A 15,130-nucleotide genomic window follows, 5' to 3' on the forward strand; every position below is an offset into this window, starting at 1 on the left:
GCCACTGTGTCTGGCCACTAGGAGCATATAGAAAGGCTAAAAGAGACAGAGAAGAGAAAACAGGGAACTAAAAGCAGTTCGGTGTCACAGAAGGATAGGTGTCTGGGATAAGAGTAAAGATGAAAACAAGAACCATTATCATAAAGGACCTTTTTTTTTTGAGATGGAGTCTTGCTCTGTCACCTAGGCGGGAGTGCAGTGGCTGGATCTTAGCTCATTGTAAGCTCTGCCTCCTGGGTTCAAGCAATTCTTCTGTCTCAACCTCCCAAGTAGCTGGAATTACAGACGCTTGCCACCACACCCAGCTAATTTCTATATTTTTAGTAGAGATGGGGTTTTACCATGTTGACCAGCCTTGAACTCCTGACCTTGGCCTGTGATCTGCCCTCCTCGGCCTTCCACAGTGCTAGGATTACAGGCATGAACCACCACACCCAGCCTGAATCTTCTGATTTATAAACATGTTTTTTCTCTCCATTAATTTGTCTTCTATAGTTTCAGCAATATATTGCAGTTTTCATTGTATAGCTCTTGTACATATTTTGTTAGATTTATCCCTAAATATTTAATATTTTTATGCTATTGTAAATAATGTTTAAAATTTTTAATATCTGATTTTGTTTTGTTGGTAGAAGATAGAAATACAGTTAGTTTTTGTATATTGATCTTGTTGCCTGTGACCTTGCCAAACTCACTTCTAGTCAATTTTTATAGATTCTGTAGGATTTTCCATATAGGCCAATATTTTGTTTGTATACAAAAAAGTTTTACATATTCCTTTCTTATTTTATACCTTTCATTTCCTTTCTTGACTTATTACACTGGCTGAGCCCTCTAGTTCATTGTCAAAGTAGTAAAGGTATACATCATTGTCCTGTTCCTGATTTTAGGGGAAAAGCATTCAATTTTTTTTACCATAAGTATGATGTTTAGCTATGGGTTTTCTATAGTTTGATTTTTAGCATTTTGAGTAAGTTCCCATCTATTCCTTGTCTGCTGAGAGTTTTTGTCATAAATGATTGTTGAATTTTGTTAAATGCCTTACCTGCATCTATTGAAGATGATAGTGTAGTTTTTCTTTTTTATTCTGATGATATGGGGAATTATATTGATCGATTTCCCAATGTTAAACCAACCTTCTATCATTCATGGGTTAAACTCCACTTAGGCATATGTTGTCCTTTTTATATATTCTAGAATTCAGTTAGCTAAAATTTCATTTAGAATTTTCGTGAGTGTTCATGAGGGATATTGGGCTGTAGTTTACTTATAATGGCTTTGTTTTGTTATTTTCTTTGTATGCCTTTTCTAAAGTACCTTTTAACCTTAGTCACCATCTTACTTTTGCTCACTATTTTCAGAGGATGAACACTTTTTATAAGAAGTCTGTGTTTTGAGTGCTATATGCCAGGAACTACAAGAAGCCCTTCATATTCATTATTTCATATAATCCTCAGAACCTTCTTGCAAGATAGGTGCTATTATCATACCCATTTTAGAGGTGGAAAAAATAGAGACTTGGAGCGGTTAATTAGTTTCCCAAGTGATAGAGGCAATTCAAATTAAGTCTTTCAGGCTGGGCACAGTGGCTCATACCTGTAATCCCACCACTCTGGGAGGCTGAGGCAAGAGGATCACGTGAGCCCAGGAGTTTGAGACCAGCCTGAGCAACATAGTACGACCTTGTCTCTACAAAAAAATTTAAAAGTTAGCCGGACATGGTGCCATACTCCTGTAGTCCCAGCTACTGGGGAGGCTGAGGTGGGAGGGTTGCTTGAGCCTGGGAAGTCAAGGTTGTAGTGAGCTGTGATTGTGCCACTGTACTCCAGCCTGGGCAAAAGAGCGAGACCCTATAAAATAAAAAATCAAGTCTTTCAGATCAGAGGTCGAAAACTGCTCTGCATTTATATCTTTCTCTAGAAATCTTTTATTAATCTGAAATATTATTGACAAAACTAGGAGGAATTTAGAAAACTATACCTCTACTAATCTTTTTTTTAACTTTTTTCTCTTTTTTTTGATTTTTTTTTCCTTAAGACAGGGTCTCACTCTGTCATCCAGGCTCGAGTATAGTGGTACGACCTTGGCTCACTGCAATGTCAGTCTCTCAGACTCAAGCAATTCTCCTACTCAGCCTCCTGAGCAGCTGGGATTACGGGTATATGCCACCACGCCCAGCTAATTTTTGTATTTTTAGTAGAGACGAGGTTTCACCACATTGTCCAGGCTGGTCTTCAACTCCTGGGCTCAAGAAATCAGCTCACCTCATCCTCCCAAGGTGCTAGGATTACAGGTGTGAGCTACCACAACCAGCTAATCTCAGAGCACCTCTTTATGCTAATTGGTTTTAATATTCTCTGCGTGCTTATTTTTCAGTTTGAAAGTATCTAATAATTAGCATATTAGGGCCAGGAGCGGTGGCTCACGCCTGTAATCCCAACACTTTGGGAGGCTTAAGGCAGGTAGATCATCTGAGGTCAGGAGCTCAATTTCAGCCTGGCCAACGTGGTGAAACCCCGTCCCTACTAAAATGCAAAAATTAGCTGGGCATGGTGACAGGCGCCTTTAATCCCAGCTACTCGGCAGGCTGAGGCTGGAGAATCACTTGAACCCGGGAGGTGGAGGTTGCAATGAGCCGAGATTGCACCACTGCACTGGAGCCTGGGCAAGAAGAACGAAACTCCTTCTCAAAAAAAAAAAAAAAGCATATTAGTTCACTAATTTGTAAGTTTTTATCAAGCACACATTATTGTGGATTAACTTGAATATTTCTAATTGGATATATCAAACTAAAATGAAGAAATAGAGGCAAAACTAACATAAATGGATAGTTTATTTGGGCCAAGCTTGAGGATTACAACCTGGGAACATAGATTCAAGTTGCCCTGAGTATACACTCCTATTAGCAGCAGTTACAGATGGAGTTTGAAAGGCAAAATAGGGGGACAGGGAGTGGACTGTACAAAGTTGTTAGGAATTATCACTGGTTTACAGAAATAACATTAAGTAGTGATTGACTATACATTGTTAACCTATAAGGTGTGGATTATAGTGTTATAATTCACACCTGCTGTGGATTATTAAGCTAATTTATGGCTACTTGTGGCAATAGTAAGCAGTTTCAACAGATGAATACATAGCTCAAAGGAGGGGAGGAGGCATGATTGTAATCTCATTTTAATGTCTATCTAGGCCTGATATTTAAAAGGACTTGCATTCCTCAGATAAAAGTTATTTTCTCAGTTGCTACAGTGCTTCAGTTTAAACTTCACATCTATTGGAAGTCTTTCAACTTTGTTAATCTGGATTAGAGGTTCCTTTAGAGAAAATGCCACTTTCTTTTTTAATATCCTGTATTTAATGTGCTCAATAGTATCAGTAGGCATATTTCTGTTTATGTAAGATTGTAGTGTGGCTTAAGGCAGAAGAGGGGCAAGAGCACACAAGAAGCTATCTCTTCCACTTACCTGCCTTTCCCAGGTTAATGTGTGCTAGATTATTTTCAGACCTTTCGGGCTCAAAAAATCAACTGGGAAGCCAGTGTTTAGATGACAGCTAGCTGGTGGGACCCAACTTAATTTTCTCTATTATGCTTCGGTCAAATTTGGGAAAATACACAAAAAAGCAAAGCTACAAATAGAAACTGGCAATACAGATTAAAATGTGACAGGCAACAGGAGGAATTTCGATGAATAGAAATGAAGATAGATCTCTGAGACAAAATAGCGGGGACAGGCAGGAAAAAGGTAGATTTCTACCCTTCTCTACTTCATACCTACAAATTTAAGGAAGTGGGATCTTTACCAACCAGAAACTTGGCAGCTTCCCACCAACCCCATGTTGCAACCGCTATCACAACAACCAGGGCTCTTTTTCTCCCTCCCATCTCTCTTATCATTACCTCTGTACTTCCCTTGGTGACCAGAGCTCTGTAAAGGCAGTGGCAGAAGTGGATTTGTTGGGGTACGTTTTCAGATGTGATGAAGTAGTGGTGAGAAGGGGCAAAGAGAAAACCCATGGGAGCGGGATGCCTTTTCTCAAGCCCTACTTTAGACAGACATACAGATTAAGCTTCTTATTATGGAAAATTTCAAATATTTACAAGAGTAAAGAGAACAGTTTAATAAACCAATCACCAGCTTAAACAACTCTTGATTAGGTCCTGTTTTTGACTAGGGAAGAACTAGATTCTGTTTCGAAGTATGTAGAATTAGATTGCCAATCACATGCACAGGAACAAGACAACAGGGTCAGAAGATCTTCCTTAGTTTATCAGCGCCATAGTAAATCTGGGATCCATACATTAGATACACAAATTGACTTCAAGTCATGACAAACTGAATTGGTGAGCAAAATTCTGTTATCTAGAGAGTATATAATTTTAATTTGATCATCAAAGGGATCTTTAATCCCCCAAATAGATGAGAGCCATAGTATTATGTGACTGCTCAATACTAGATCTGGCATGTGTGGATAAAGTTTAAAGTCAGGCCAGGCATAGTGGCTCACACCTATAATCCCAGCACTTTGGGAGAACCCAAGGTGGGTGGATCACTTGAGATCAGGATTTTGAGACCAGCCTAGCCAACATGGTGAAATCCCATGCCTACTAAAAAAAAAAAAAAAAAAAAAAACCAAAAATTAGCCAGGCATGGTGGCATTCGCCTGTAGTCCCAGCCACTTGGGAGGCTGAGGCAGAAGAATCCTTTGAACCCAGGAGGTGGAGGTTGCAGTGATGTGAGATACTGCCACTGCACTCCAGCCTGGGGGACAAAGTGATACTTGGTCTAAAAAAAAAAAAAAAAGAAAAAAAAGAGTCAAATAATACTGAGGTGGACAGATACCACCTAGAATTTACTTTTTTCTTAGCAAACACCAAACCTGGATAGATTTCTCAACTTTCAGATAATTGGCAGAAATTTTTTAAGGCATCATGGGGTTTATTAAGAAATTCTTCAAGACACGACCAGGCGTGATGGCTCACACCTGTAATCCCAGCACTTTGGGAGGCTGAGGCGGGCAGATGATGAGGTCAAGAGATCGAGACCAGCCTGGCTAACATGGTGAAACCCTATCTCTACTAAAATTACAAAAATTAGCTGGGCGTGGTGGTGCACGCCTGTAGTCCCAGCTACTTGGGAGGCTGAGGCAGGAGAATCACTTGAACCTGGGAGGCAGAGGTTGCAGTGAGCCGAGATTGCGCAACTACACTCCAGACTGGCGACAGAGCATGACTCTGTCTCAAAAAAAAAAAAAAAAAAAGCCCTTTTGCTGCTGCAGCCGCAGCCATGAGTATGCTCAGGCTTCAGAAGAGGCTCACCTCTTCTGTCCTCCGCTGTGGCAGGGAGAAGGTCTGGTTGGACCCCAGTGAGACTAATGAAATCGCCAATGCCAACTCCCCTCAGCAGATCTGGAAGCTGATCAAAGATGGGCTGATCATCGCAAGCCTGTTGACAGTCCATTCCCGGGCTTGATGCCGGAAGAACACCTTGGCCCGCCGGAAGGCAGGCACATGGGCATAGTAAGCGGAAGGGTACAGCCAATGTACATTCAACATACAAGCGCAGAATGCCAGAGAAGGTCGCATGGATTCTGCTCCAGCTGCTTAGAAGATACTGTGAGTCTAAGAAGATTGATCGCTGTATGTACCACAGCCTGTACCTGAAGGTGAAGGGAAATGTGTTCAAAAACAAGTGGATTCTCATGGAGCATATCCACAAGCTGAAAACGGACAAGACCCACAAGAACCTCCTGGCTGACCAGGCTGAGGCCCGCAGGTCTAAGGCCAAGGAAGCAGGCAAGTGCCGTGAAGAGTGCTTGCAGGCCAAAAAGGAGGAGATCAAGATTTTGTCCAAGGAGGAAGAGACCAAGAAATAAAAGCTGCCCCTTTGTCTGTACATACTGGCCTCCGTGATTACACAGACCAGCCATTTAAATAAAACAAGCCTTTATCTGCTTGCAAAAATAAATTAGCTGAGCGTGGTGGAGCGTGCTTGTAATCCCCGACACTTGGGAGGCTGAGGCAGGAGGATTGCTTCAACCCAGGAGGGGGAGGTTGCACTGAGCCAAGATCGCACCACTGCACTCCAGCCTGGGCGATAGAGTGAGACTCAGTCTCAATAAATAAATAAATAAATACATACATAAATAAATACATAAATAAATAAGCAAGCAATAAATAAATAAATAAATAAGCAAGCAAGCAAGGAAGCATCGCCGGGCGTGGTAGCTCATGCCTGTAATCCCAGCACTTTGGGACGCCGAGGCGGTTGGATCACCCGAGGTCGGGAGTTTGAGACCCGCCTTACCAACAAGGAGAAACCCCGTCTGTACTAAAAATACAAAAAAATTATCCAGGCATGTTGGCCCATGCTTGTAATCCCAGCTACCCGGGAGGCTGAGGCAGGAGAATTGTTTGAACCTGGGAGGTAGAGGTTGCGGTGAGCCTAGATCGAGCCATTGCACTCCAGCCTAGGCAACAAAAGCGAAACTCAGTCTAAAAAAATAAGTAAGCATCTGGGCAAGAAGTAAAAAGAGACTGCTACCTAAAGCTATACATAAAATTCGCCACAGATTTTCTGCTGCACTAATAAATGGTAAAAAAAAAAAAAAAAAAACACTGGTGAGGCACAGTGGCTCACGCCTGTAATCCCAGCACTTTGGGAGGCCGAGGCAGGCAGATCTCGAGTCAAGAGATCGAGACCATCCTGACCAACATGGTGAAACCCTGTCTCTACTAAAAGTACAGAAATTACCTGGGCGTGGTGGCAAGTGCCAGAGAAGCTGGCAGTCCCAGCTTCTCAGGAGGCTGTGGCAGGAGAATCGCTTGAACCCGGGAGGTGGAGGTTGCAGTGAGCCAAGATCATGCCACTATACTCCAGCCTGGCGACAGAGAGACTTCGTCTAAAAAAAAAAAAAAAAAAAGAAACACTATTTACAGTGTTATTAGGAAAAAGAAAATGTCTTACTAGCAAAAGACAAATAATAAGAGATAGTGTTGAGCAGTGAACATAATAGAGTAACAAATATAAGACCACTTTTTAGTAATTAGAATAAAAATGAATATGTTAACATGTAAGTTTAAAAGATAAACTCACGAATTGTCAAAAACCGTATCTAAGACTCACATTACCTGATTTTTGAGGCCTACGATAAAGCTGCAGTAATCAAGATAATGTGTTATTGGCAAAAGAATGGACACATATATCAGTAGAACAGAATAAACAGCCCAAAAATAGACTCACCCAAATATAGTCACCTAATCTCTGAAAAAGGAGCAAAGACAATTTAATGGAGGAAAGGGTTTTTTTCAACATGTGATGCTGGAACAATCGAAGTCCATATGCAAAAAAATGAACCTAGGCATAGACCTTACACCTTTCACAAAAAATTAGCTCAAAATGGATCATAGACCTAAATGTAAAATGTAAAACTATTAAACTTCTGGAAGAAAAATAGAAGAAAATCTGTGTAACCTTGGGTTTGGCAATGACGTTTTAGATACAACACCAAAAGCATGATTCATGAAAAAGAAAACTGATGTTGGTGTTCGTTAAAATTAAAACTTCTTGTATTAGTCGATTTTCATACTGCTATGAAGAAATACCTGACACTGGATAATTTATAAAGGAAAGAGGTTTAATGGACTTACAGTTCCACATGGCTGGGGAGGCCTCACAATCATGGCAGAAGGCAAAGGAAGAGCAAAGGCACGTCTTACATGATGGCAGGCAAGAGAGTGTGTGCAGAGGAACTGTCCTTTATAAAACCATCAGATCTTGTAAGACTTATTCACTGTCATGAGAACAGCATGGGAAAAACCTGCCCTCATAATTCATTATCTCCCACCGGCTCCTTCCCATGACACATGGGGATTAAGGGAACCACAGTTCAAGATGAGATTTTGGTGGGGCCACAGCCAAAGGATATAACTTCTACTCTGAGAAAGAAAGATACTGTTAAGAGAATGAAAAGACAGGCCATGGACTGGAAGAAAATACTTTCAAGACACATTTCTGTTAAAGGACTTTGTGATGTTAGTCAATTGCAAAGTTTTGAAGCAGTGCACAAGTCAGCCCTCACTTATGACATCAGTTGCAAGTTCAGAGGTTTCCAGAACTACATTTAGGATTGATAATTCACTAGGAGAACTGACAGAACTCATTGCAAGCTGTTATACTCACAGTTACGGTTTATTACAGCTGAAGGAGACAGATTAAAATTTGTCAAAAGAAAAGGCACATAGGACAGAGTCCAGGAAAGTACCAAATACAGTGAGAAACCCCACAATACATTTTTAGTGGTTGCTTTAGAGTCTTGATTATCTTTTCTTTTTTTGTTTAAACGTCTTGCTCTGTCATCCAGGCTGCAGTGTAGTGTTATGATCATGGCTCACTGTAGCCTCAAACTCCTGGGCTCAAGTGATTTTCCTCTCTTAGCCTCCCAAGTAGCTGAGGTTACAAGTGTGAGCTAACATACCCAGCTAATTTATTTTTTATTAAAAAAATTTTTAGCCGGGCGCGGTGGCTCACACCTGTAATCCCAACATTTTGAGAGGCCAAGTTGGGCGGATCACCTGAGGTCAGGAGTTCAAGACCAGCCTGACCAACATGGAGAAACCCTGTCTCTACTAAAAATGCAAAATTAAGCAAGGTGTGGTGGCGTGTGCCTGTAATCCCAGCTACTCAGCTACTTGAGGCAGAAGAATCGCTTGAACCTGGTAGGCGGAGGTTGCGGTGAGTTGCGATTGTGCCATTGCACTCCAGCCTGGGCAACAAGAGCAAGACTCCGTCTCAAAAAAAAAAATTTTTTTTTTGTAGAAATAGGGTTTTGCTGTGTTATTCAGGGTGGTCTCAAACTCCTGGCCTCAGGCAGTTCTTCTGCCTAAGCTTCCCAAAGTGCTGGGATTACAGGCATAAGCCACTGAGCTTACCATAGAATATTAGTATCTTTTGAAGTGATTAAAAAGAGAAAAGATTTTCTTCCACTCTAATGATGAGAAAAATGAAAAAACAGTTATTTTAAAGCCCCTAACTGATATTTCCAACATCTAGGTCATAAATGAGTCTGGTTCTGTTGATAGCTTTATCTCTTGGTAAAGTGCATGCCTGTGTGTGTGTATGTGTGTTTTATTTTGTGTATGTCTTGTAATTTTTAGTTTAATGTATACAAACATTTAGTTTAGTATACAAACATCATGTATACAAAAACAGTAGAGACTGAGGTAGATGGTATTTATGTCTGGATATAGGCACACCTCTCCCATCAGGCCAATTGCCTATGACATTGAGTCAACCTAGTCTGGAGTTGAGGTGGATTTGGATTTTGATGTTGGTATCATTATGTTCAGTGTACTTGGGCTGCTGTTACCTTGTACTTGGAGCCTGGGGTACCAGATAGTTTTTCTTCAGTGTTCCTGTCCCACTGTTGGCTTTCCTCAGTCCCATCATGCCTCTATCACAGAGGGGGAGTCTCTGTTCATATCCTTGCCCCTTCACTAGTGGTTGACTGATGCTGCTTGTTACGCAGTGCTAGGCTTATGGTGGTGTCATAGGTGGTTTTCTGTTGTCCTGGGTCAGCCTTAGCTTTAGGCAGTCCCTGTTCATTTGAACCTCAGGGGTGGTACTTTAATCTGCCCTTTCCTGAGCAGTAGAAAACCTCTGCTTGGCATCAGAATCCTGGGCCAATGAGGATTCTCTGCTTCTTGCCCAGAAACAAGATGTTTGCTTCTACCTCTTCCCCAGCAGCAGTAGGGTATGTGAGAGGTGGGAGGATTACTTGAACTCAGGAGGTCGAAGCTGCAGTGAGCCATGATAGTGGCACCACACTCCAGCCTGGGTGACAGAGCAAGACCCTGTCTCAAAACAACAACAACCCAAAAAACTGTCAGGGTCATCAGGAACAAAGCATGGCCAATAGCCAAGAAACTGTCACGTAACAGAGAAGACTAAGGAAACCTGATGACTAAATGTAATACAAATAAAAAAAGAAATATTGACACTATAAGAAAAAATAGAGGCCAGGCGCAGTGGCTCAAGCCTGTAATCCCAGCACTTTGGGAGGCCGAGACGGGCGGATCATGAGGTCAGGAGATCAAGACCGTCCCGGCTAACCCAGTGAAACCCCGTCTCTACTAAAAAAATACAAAAAACTAGCCGGGCGAGGTGGCGGGCGCCTGTAGTCCCAGCTACTCAGCAGGCTGAGGCAGGAGAATGGTGTGAACCCAGGAGGCGGAGCTTGCAGTGAGCTGAGATTGCGCCACTGCACTCCAGCCTGGGCGACAGAGCGAGACTCCATCTCAAAAAGAAAAAAAAAGAAAAAAAAAAAGAAAAAATAGGGCAGCAGAATGGGTAATTCACAGGAGAAGAAATGCAAATGGCTAATAAAAATATGAGTATGAATTAAACTTCACTAGTAATTAAACTGCAAATGTAAATGACAAAAGCTGATTTTTGCCAGTCACATTAGCAAAGGGTTGTTTTTGTTAATACTGGCATTTGGCAAGGTTGTAGAGAATATGGGAACTCAGAATGATACAACCTCTCTGGAGGATAATTTGCACAGTACCATATCAAAAGGCTTAAAATTGTACAAATTATTTGACTTAGCCATATCTCTGCTGTTGATTTATCCTAATAAAGTAAAGGAAGATCTGTGGGAAGATTTAGTCAAAGGGTGCCTATCATGGCATTGTTAATAATAATGAAAAATTGGAAGCAGCATGATAATTAACAGTATATTGTGATATTCTTGTATGGTGGTATTCTGTAGATATTAAAAGTTAAACAATTTGTTAAGTTCAAAAAATTTAACATGTATGGTGTGATCCTCTTTTTCATTAAAAAAATGTGGTATAGAAAGACTCAATATGTGTACACAGAACATTAATTGTAATTTTTGGATGATTGAATTCTAGATTATTTTTGTTTCTTCCTGTGTGCTTTTCTGTATTTTGCAGTTTTTTCTGACATGAGCATGTGCAGTATTTTGGACGTCATATAAAAAGCTATTTAAAAACGAAATCTTTTTCCTCAGGCGGGGCGCGGTGGCTCAAGCCTGTAATCCCAGCACTTTGGGAGGCCGAGACGGGCGGATCACGAGGTCAGGAGATCGAGACCATCCTGGCTAACACGGTGAAACCCCGTCTCTACTAAAAACTACAAAACACTAGCCGGGCGAGGTGGTGGCGCCTGTAGTCCCAGCTACCCGGGAGGCTGAGGCAGGAGAATGGCGTGAACCTGGGAGGCGGAGCTTGCAGTGAGCTGAGATCCGGCCACAGCACTCCAGCCTGGGTGACAGAGCGAGACTCCGCCTCAAAAAAAAAAAAAAAAAAGAAATCTTTTTCCTCTATCAGTTAGCAAAGATTCTTAAAATTATTACCTTTGTTGGCAAAGGTATGAGAAATTGGTATCTTTATTTTATATCCACTTCTTACTCTATGTCTATTTATTGTTATCTTCTTTTCTACAGTATTTCTACTTATTCTTTTTCTTTTCTTTTTTTTTTGAGACGGAGTCTCGCTCTGTCGCCCAGACTGGAGTGCAGTGGTGCAAGCTCGGCTCACTGCAAGCTCTGCCTCCCAGGTTCACTCCATTCTCCTGTCTCAGCCTCCCAAGTAGCTGGGACTACAGGCGCCTGCCACTGCACCTGGTTAATTTTTTGTATTTCTAGTACAGACGGGGTTTCACCGTGTTAGCCAGGATAGTCTCAATCTCCTGACCTCATGATCTGCCTGCCTCAGCCTCCCAAAGTGCTGGGATTACAGGCGTGAGCCACTGCACCTGGCCCTTTTACTTCTTCTTTGTGTCTACTTCTGTTGGGGATGAAAATCAGCAAAAGCACTCTTGTGAAGCAAATTGGTAGTAAATATCAAACCCCTTAGGATAATTTATATTCTTTCACTCAGTAGAAAGGCTTCTAGGGGATTTGTCATTAGAAAAGAATCAGAGATGTGAGTGGAGACATGTTTATTACATGATGATGTATAACTGCAAAATATGAAGACTGTAAATATCCATTTAAAAGGGAAATAAAGCATGACACAACTGTATAGTGGAATATTATGCATTCATGATAGTATCTACAGAATATTTATTCATGTCTGATAATCTTGCTCCTTAATCTTCTGCTCAGAATGGCATCTATGATTCTGTTTCTTTCCCCCATGTTTTTTATTGTAGTCCCAGATAAGAAAATAAGAACTGAATTCCCTCTTTTATTTTGTATAAACAACCACAACTAGTAAATTACTTTTTCCCCTCCAAAACCATTTCCTTATGTGTATTTGTCTTCCTCAGTTTCAGTTTATTTGCTTTACTTTAATTATGGGTATTATGTGAGCCTTTGCACAGTTCTGTTTTTCTGCCTGATCTTCTCCCTGCTTTCACCATGGCTGAGACCTCTTCACCTTCTAAGTTGCAACTTATATAGTACTCAGAGAGGTCTTCTTGGACCACCTTATCTATAATAAAAGAGTATAAAATGTATTGATAATATCCCTTTCCATCTCTCTAATACCCACTAGTTTTTTTCATTGCCGTTAACACAGTTGATGATGTTTTTGTATTTATTTGCTTGTTTATAATGTGTCCTCCATTAGACTGTAACTTCCTGAGGCTAGGAAATATATCTTCACAAGTATATTTTTAGGTCCTCTCCTAATGTCTGGCACATATAAACAGTCAGCAAATATGTGTAGATTGAATGAACAAACTAAATTTTGCAGTTTTGATGGTAGATTATTGAGAATTTATGTAACTTAGTTAAAAGTTTTTATACCAAAGTTATTCTTATAACACATATTTATTTTAGCTGTATTGGTTTTGATATTTAATGTTTTTTGTGTAGGAATATAGAGGAATAAGTTAGGTTACACTCGATCGAGGCCATAGAGAGTCTTATAATGAGTTGAAACTACCAATTGCTGAGGAGTGTGTAGAATTTGAAGAGACAAAAAAGAGGGGAAAAGACATTTTGAGCAAGACTGCCCCATAAGTTTTTTAAGACAGGACAGCAGGAATATCTTTAGCATGTTTGGGAAAACATTATAGAGAATCGTAGGTGACTAATGGAGCTAGTTGCTGGTAATTATAAATGGAATGTTACTAGTTACAAAATTTCATCTAGGTCTAATCATAAAGAGCCTGGAAAGAAAGCCAAGGTAGTTGGAATATCTTTTGTATTCAGGGGAGTTCTTTTAACAGATGGGAAGCTACTGAAGGTATTTGATCAAGAGAATGTCGCTTTTCATTTATTTATCTGTTTAACAGATATTTATTGAGTGCACGCTGTCTACTATGTAGTCTTCTAGATGAGGAGGGTACAGAGATGGAATAGGAGGGCTGGAGAGCCAAAAACTGGCTGTGGAGGAACTCACAGACTACAGGAAGTGACAGACATGCAAATTACAAAGGGCTGTGATAAATGTTATAATAAGTGTATATCATCAATACTGTGGGAACTCAAAATAGGACCAGGTCTATTCAGGTAATTGTGACTATCTTAACCAAGGAGGTGACATTTTCTATGGGTTTTGGAGGATAAGCACTAATTTACCAGGTGAAGAAAATTCTGACCTTAGCAGTAAGGTCATAGACCATTCAGGGAATGGTAAATAAGTCATGCAGCTGGAATCATGGGAGATGAGCCTAGAAAAACAGTTATCCTAAAACAGTTATCAATTAAGGACCTTGTATTATCTATTTAATGAGGAACCATCAAAAGTTTTTATATAGAGGACTAAAGTGATCTTTATTTTTTTCCCATCCAGAATAGTTTATTTGGCACAAATGGGCTAGTATATGCCATGGAGAACAATATTAGGCTTTAGTAAGCTTTTTGATTAAAATCTCATTGAATTCATATCTGTAATTAATACCAATAGTAACCAAGTATGTGGACTTTGAGAAGTCAAGAACTTGATTAGTGTATTAGTCCATTTTCACACTGCTGATAAATACATTCCCTAGACCTGGCAATTTACAAAAGAAAGAGGTTTAATTGGACTTACAGTTCCATGTGGCTGAAGCCTCACAATTATGCGGGAAGGCAAGGAATAACAAGTCATGTCTTATGTGTATGGCAGCAGGCAAAGAGAGGAGTGCTTGTGCAGGAAAACTCCCCCTTTTAGTAACCAGCAGATCTCGTGAGACTTACTATCACAAGAACAGCACCGGAAAGACCTGCCCCCATGATTCAATTACCTCCCACCAGGTCCCTCCCACAAGACATGGGAATTCAAGATGAGATTTGAGTGGGGACACACCCAAACCATATCAATTAGAATCTCAGTGTTACCACTTGCTAGCATTTATGCGAGTTATTTGATATTAGTAAGCCTCCATTTTCTCATCTGTCTCAGTGAGACTTATGAGTAGTTTGTGGGCTCTTTTGACCAAGGAGATGTAATGAGGTTGCTGTTAGATGGGGGAGAGAGTCAAATGAGACTCTTCATTAGACATACTATTGTCTCAGTGTACTCTGAGTACTGAGTGAAGACAGACCTTGAGACAGCCATAAAAAGATAGAAATTTAATCCATAAAGGCAATTAGTTCAAAGTAGGTTTTTGTATGGCATGCTTAAAGATTTGGAGACAGGAACTATTGAAAGTTTTTAAACAGCAGTCCATATGTTCCACTTTTCCCAAACAACTTCTAATTATTTATAGTGTGCCCCTTTCACTCCTAATGGTAATTCAGTCAGTCACCTTCTGAAACAACAGTACAGCAAAAGAGATGGCTGTGGTTGAGCCATTTAGAATACAAGTAATAAGAAAAAAATAAAGGAACCACTTCACAAGTGTCGGGGTGGAAACAGAGAAGAAATAGTCTTTATAAAAGCCAAGAGAAGGCTGGGCATGGTTGCTCATGCCTGTAATCCCAGCACTTTGGGAGGCCAAGGTGGGCTGATCAAAAGGTCAGGGGATCGAGACCATCATGGTTAACATGGCGAAACCCTGTCACTACTAAAGGTACAAAAATTAGCCAGGCATGGTCGTGGGTGCCTGTAGTCCCAGCAGCTGCTCGGGAGGCTGATACAGGAGAATGGTGTGAACCTGGGAGGCGGAGCTTGCAGTGAGCCGAGATCACACCACTGCACTCCAGCCTGGGTGACAGAGCGAGACTCCGTCTG

At 40.8% G+C, this 15,130-nt stretch overlaps 1 protein-coding gene and 1 pseudogene across 1 annotated transcript in view; both read left to right on the forward strand.

Moving 5' to 3' along the window:
• The window catches only part of TFDP2 (transcription factor Dp-2 (E2F dimerization partner 2)), a 220,455-nt gene that overhangs the window by 111,159 nt on the left and 94,166 nt on the right, over positions 1-15,130 (forward strand). The window lies entirely within an intron of this gene.
• LOC105523302 lies at positions 5,280-5,877 on the forward strand (annotated as a pseudogene).

The sequence above is a fragment of the Colobus angolensis genome, unplaced genomic scaffold (genome assembly GCF_000951035.1).
Source record: "Colobus angolensis palliatus isolate OR3802 unplaced genomic scaffold, Cang.pa_1.0 Scaffold46, whole genome shotgun sequence".
Classification (NCBI taxonomy): Eukaryota; Metazoa; Chordata; class Mammalia; order Primates; family Cercopithecidae; genus Colobus; species Colobus angolensis.